Genomic DNA, 6000 nt, shown 5'->3' with positions numbered 1-6000 from the left:
CTCCCTTCAGCCAGAGAGGAAGATGACAAATAAATACCACAATGAAAGCCAAATCAGTGTTAGAACTTAACTTTTTAAATGGCAGCCTTCCAAGGACTCTGACTCAGAGACCCTTCCTTCTGGGCCTGGACCAGTTGAGGAGGGAGCCCCTGAGTATAGTTCTAGCTCCTCCTCTCCCACCTTTTCTTTTCATCTTCTCTTCCTCCTCCCCTTTGCTGACAAAGCTACTTTCTGGGAGAATCCTAAAGCTGTTCTCTAGCTGAGCCAAATTAGCAGACACCCAAACCAAGAAGCAGAGCTGAGGAGCCGATTAAAGAGATGTGAGGTCAGTGAAGGAAGACCCAGAGGCATGTGCAGGAGCAGGGGGTGGAGGGTGGAATGTACAGTTGACCTTTCAACACCCACAGGTCTGAACTGCATAGGTCCATTTTTACGCAGATATTTTCTTAATTTTTCATTTCTGTAAGTCTTTATTTTTAAAGATTTTATTTATTGACTATTAGAGAGAGGGGAAGGGAGAGAGAAAGAGGGGAAGTGAAACATCAATGTGTGGTTGCCTCTTGCACACCCTCTGCTGGAGACATGGCCTGCAACCCAGGTATGTGCCCTGACTGGGAATCAAACCATCAATGGTTTGGTTCGCAGGTTTGTGCTCAATCCACTAGCTACACCAGCCAGAGCTCTAATATGCAGATTTTTTTCAATAAATACATACAGTACTAATAATGAATTTTTTCTTCCTTACAATTCTCTTAATAGCATTTTCTTTTCTCTAGCTTACCTTGTTTTAAGAATACAATATATAAAGCACATAACATATAAAATAGATGTTAATTGACTGTTTATGCTCACATTAAGGCTTTAGGCCAATGGAAGGCTATTATAGTTAAATTTGGGGAAATCAAAGTTATATGTGGATTTCTGACTGCACAAGGGTCAATGTCCCCAACACCAGTATTGTTAAAGGATCAGTGATGTTTATCTCAGCAAAAAAGGGCTAAGAGTAGTTGGTCAGGGTAAGTTTCAGTGTGTCTGGAGATAAACAGACACACTAAAATAACAGATAAAATAACATGGTGACCCACAGTGAGGCTAAAGTGCTGTGTCCACAGAGATCTGAGTCTGCAAGGACAAGGCAAGAGTTTCCACAATCAGGTGGGAATTGTCATCACAGCTACACTCAGTGAGGTGACTAGCATTCAGAAAATAAATCTAATATTTCTGTTAATAATAACTGCATAAAAAGACCTTGGAGTAAGTATGTGTTAGAAGAAAAAGGTTTAGAATTCAGCTCATGCCCACTCTTGATGAAACATTCTCTTCCCCTTTACCCCACCTCCCCAAGAGTCCTTGAGTTTCCCTAGGGAAAAAGGAAGAATATGGCTTTAAAGATTGGATGATAAAAATATTTCCAATCCCACTCACCTATACTTCCAAAGTCTATAAGTCAGGTAAACTCCCATATCCCAAAGCATAATCCCATACACACAGACACACACAGCACCCTAAATCACTGATCTGCTGACCACAACTACACACAGCATCTATGTAATGGCTTTCTGTGCCATAGACTCCTTTGGCAGTCTGATGAAACCTATGACCCTCTCATAAATTTTTTTAAATGCATAAAATAAAATATGTAGGTCTTTCAGCCAAGATGGAAGCATAGGTAGACATAGTGTGCCTCCATGGCACAACCAAAAGAAGGACAACAAATTTAAAAACAAAAACAACCAGAACTGACAGAAAATCAAACTGTATGGAAATTCAACAATCAAGGAGTTTACAGAAGAAATATTCATCCAGACCAGTAGGAGGGGCAGAGACAGGCAGCTGGGCAGAGAGGACTCATGGCAAGGCGGCAGCTGGAAGACACAGCGAGGCAGTGGCTGGAGGGCAGGGCAGTTCCACATTCATATAGAGGTAAATTGGGAGGAACAACTGGGGAGTGAGACAGGCCACACAACCCAGGGTTCCAGTGTAGGGAAATATAGCTCAAAGCCTCTGACTGAAAAAAACCTATGAGAGTTGAGGCAGTGGGAAAAACTCCCAGTCTCACAGGAGTGTTCATTAAAGAGATCCACAGGGTCCTAGAATGTACACAAACCCACCCACCCATGAATTAGTACCAGAAGGTCCCAATTTGACGGTGGGTAGTGGGGGAAGTGACTGAAAACTGGCAGAGAGCAGAGAAAATGGCACTGTTCCCTCTCTGACTCCTCCCCCAAATACAGAATCACAATGTGCAGCAATGTACTAGGTGTGACATGGGTTGCCCCACCCTGGTGAACATCTAAGGATCCATTCCTTACTAGGTAACAGGAGCACTGAGAAAAAAAAATGCTCCAAATGAAAGAACAGATCAAAGCTCCAGAAAAAATACAACTAAGTGATGAAGATATGGCCAACCTATCAGATGCACGTTCAAAACACCAGTAATCAGGAAGCTCACAGAATTGGTTGAATATGGTTACAAATTAGAAAAAAAAATGAAGGATATGAAAAGTGAAATAAAGGAAAATGTACAGGGAAGTAACAGTGATGAGAAGGAAACCAGGAGCAGAAGGAAGAAAGAAACATTCAACCAGAACAGAACAAAGAAACAGGAACTCAAAAAAGTGAGGACAGACTTAGGAACCTCTAGGACAACTTTAAACACCCCAACATCTGAATCATAGGGGTGCCAGAAGGAGAAGAGGAAGAGCAAGAAACTGAAAACTTATTTGAACAACTAATGAAGGAGAACTTCCCCAATCTGGCAAAGGAAATGGCTTTCAGGAAGTCCAGGAAGCTCAGAGAGTCCCAAAGAAGTTGGACCCAAGGAGGAATACACCAAGGCACATCATAATTACAATATGTAAGATTAAAGATAAGGACAGAATCTTAAAAGCAACAAGAGAAAAGGAGAGAGTTACCTACAAAGAAGTTCCTGTAAAACTAGGAGCTGATTTCTCAAAAGAAACCTTACTTGTAAAAAGGGGCTGGAAGGAAGCATTCAAAGCCATGAAAGGCAAGGACCTACATCCAAGATCACTTTATCCAGCAAAGCTCTCATTTAGAATGGAAGGGCAGATAAAGTGCTTCCAGATAAGGTCAAGTTAAAGGAATTCATCATTAATAAGCCCTTATTATATGAAACGTTAAAGGGACTTATCAAAGAAAAAGAAGATAAAAAATATGAAGAGTAAAATGACAACAAACTCACATCTATTAACAACTGAACAAAAAAAAAGAAGAAAGCAAAGACAAAACCAAACTAAGCAAACAACTAAAATAGAAACAGAATCACAGAAATGGAGATCACATGGAGGGTTATCAGCAGAGGAGTGGGACAGGGGGAGAGGCAGAAAAGGTACACAGATAAGTAGCATAAATGGTAGGTAGAAAATAGACAGGGGGAGGTTTAGAATAGTATAGAAAATGTAGAAACCAAAGAACTTATGTGTATGACCCATGGACATGAACTAAAAGTGGGGGAATGCAGGTGGGAGGGCGGTGTAGGGTGGAGGGGCATAAAGGGAGGGGACTGTAATAGCAAAATCAATAAAATATATTTTTAAAAAATAAAATAAAAAAAATACATAGCACTATAAAAGAATAATTATAATGAAGTTCAGTTTTCAAAGTATTTTAAACACAACTCTGTGGATTGGTAATATATGGGCTTCCTTATTAAAGCTTTAAATGGCATCTGATGATTGACCTTCTAACTAATGTTGTAGTGACTAGAAATGATATTTTGATATATTTACAAGAACTGTAAAATATAAAAATATCTGTGATTTCTATTGGTAATAAAGTCATAGATATTCTTAATACTAAGGTGATTTGCTGCCTAATTCATATTAGAAGAAATGACACATTTGAGTTAGAAATTAGTAAAACTAAAAATTTAATTTTTTCCTTATTTAAGTTCATGGAATCTCTCAATTTCCTCTACAGACACCTTCAGGATCCATGGATACTAGGCTAACAATGACCCAACTTATCCAGTCTATGTATTTATATAGCAATACACACACTAATTCATTATACTCACACTTACCAACTCATACTCATACATTTCTAAATCCCACCTCATAAATACCCAACCAACACTTTCATATACAGTTGTGTAATGAGAAATGTTTCACAATAAGGCCCTGATTTGCAGCATTTGGCTTGTTTCATGGCATAAACACTGCCACCAAGGCCAATTTCAAGTTATCAATAGATATCACTGAATGTGACATTGGGAAGAGGTGAGCAGTAACACACCATTCTACCACACTAATGGAGTAGATGTAAATAACCTCAAGATACAGAAACAAGTAAAATAATTAGAAGGGATAAACTTTAATGATTACTTTAATTTGTATAATTTATTTAATTGTAAATAAATATAATTTAATTGTTAATAATAGCTGATTTTTAACAAACAGCTTAGAAAATTCCTAAATTTCATTAGGCCAGCACAAACCAGCTCTAGCATACCACTGTGTATGCCTTCATATTCATATATATATACCAAACTATTGGGTTATTTCTACATACACATCCAATCATCACTTATTCACATGTGTCCCTAACCCCCACTCATAAACATACACTTCACTAACACCTTCACTCGTACACATACCTACAACACTCACATCTGTCCATCTGTACACACAAGTTGTTCATATAGACCCTTGATATATATACTTGTAACATGGACTGCTACATTATATGTATTCATAAACTCACAATTCATAGATATACTCAAATTCATACAACCCAAACATAAAAATACAAACACAGCTAAAATCCAGTTATCCTCATTCATACACACATCATTTCCATATATCCTAAGTCCCTACTTATTTACAACACACCCACCCCATTCAAACACATACCAAAAATTTGCAAACATGTTAATGCATACATCCACAGCATTCTAACACACTCAAGCACTGATTTAACACTAAAGGTGTCTTTGTTGCACATATATTCAAACACCAACAATTTTCTTACACACCCAATAAAAATATACGACTAACCTCCATTCATGCATATGCACATACAAACCCTCCACATATCACATATACACACCACTCACACATTCCTTGTGTTCTTACACCCTCTTGCCCCCCTGTATACTCCCACACAGACACGTGGGACAGTATTTGACACTTCCTTGGCAAAGGCTGCCATTGGCTCGGAGAGGACTTTAAGAGCCAAGGTGGAGGCCGGGGCTGGCTGGATGACTTCAGGCTGATACATCAGGAAAGAGCAAAACAGCAACTTGGCCAGAGAGCCCATTGCTTTGCAGAGCACAATCCTCAGTGTCTCTTCTTTTGTTTTTTTTGATTTATAATTCACTGAACTTCAGATCCATTAAATCTCTGTCAAAAGAAACAAAGAGACATACTGTGCTGTGTGGCAGAATGTCAGAGAAGACTGAGGAAGCTGTTTATCCAGTACCACTGAAAGCAAAATCTGAGTCTAACAAAATTTCCACATCAGTGGAAGAAAGCAGCTCATTGTTTCCCACAGGTTGGAGGTTTGGGGAGGTATATTGTACATCAGAAGTGTTTGTTTCTCTTCCAAAGAAGTGGACCTTGGGTCCTAAGAAGACACCAAAAGGAGGAAAGAGAGGGGTATGTGCTGGAATCTATAGGGGAAGAGATGCTGAGGGACCTTGGCAGTGGAGGGTTAGGGTAGCCCGTAGTCACAGGTGAGCTGGTACAGTGTGGTCCTGACCACATGGGGCCTTCGCTTGGAATACCAGCCCTTATTGGGTCAAGCCCTCATGGCATGGGTGCAGAGCTCACAAGTCATGTGAAAACCCTCAAATGGTTGGTTGCTGAGATGGGTCTGGAATCAGGAGCTCTCGTTTTTAGCTGGGTATTTTTCCCTTCACAGCAGGCTCTCAGTAAGTACTTGCCAATCTGAGTCGAGGCCCTTGGAGGCCTTATACTAGGGTTCATCACCCAAGGAGTCCAGAGGGCAGAGTGATGCTGACCAGGGCCTGACTTAGCA

Source organism: Phyllostomus discolor, chromosome 6 (assembly GCF_004126475.2).
Source record: "Phyllostomus discolor isolate MPI-MPIP mPhyDis1 chromosome 6, mPhyDis1.pri.v3, whole genome shotgun sequence".
Lineage (NCBI taxonomy): Eukaryota > Metazoa > Chordata > Mammalia > Chiroptera > Phyllostomidae > Phyllostomus > Phyllostomus discolor.
This window is presented reverse-complemented; position numbering follows the sequence as displayed.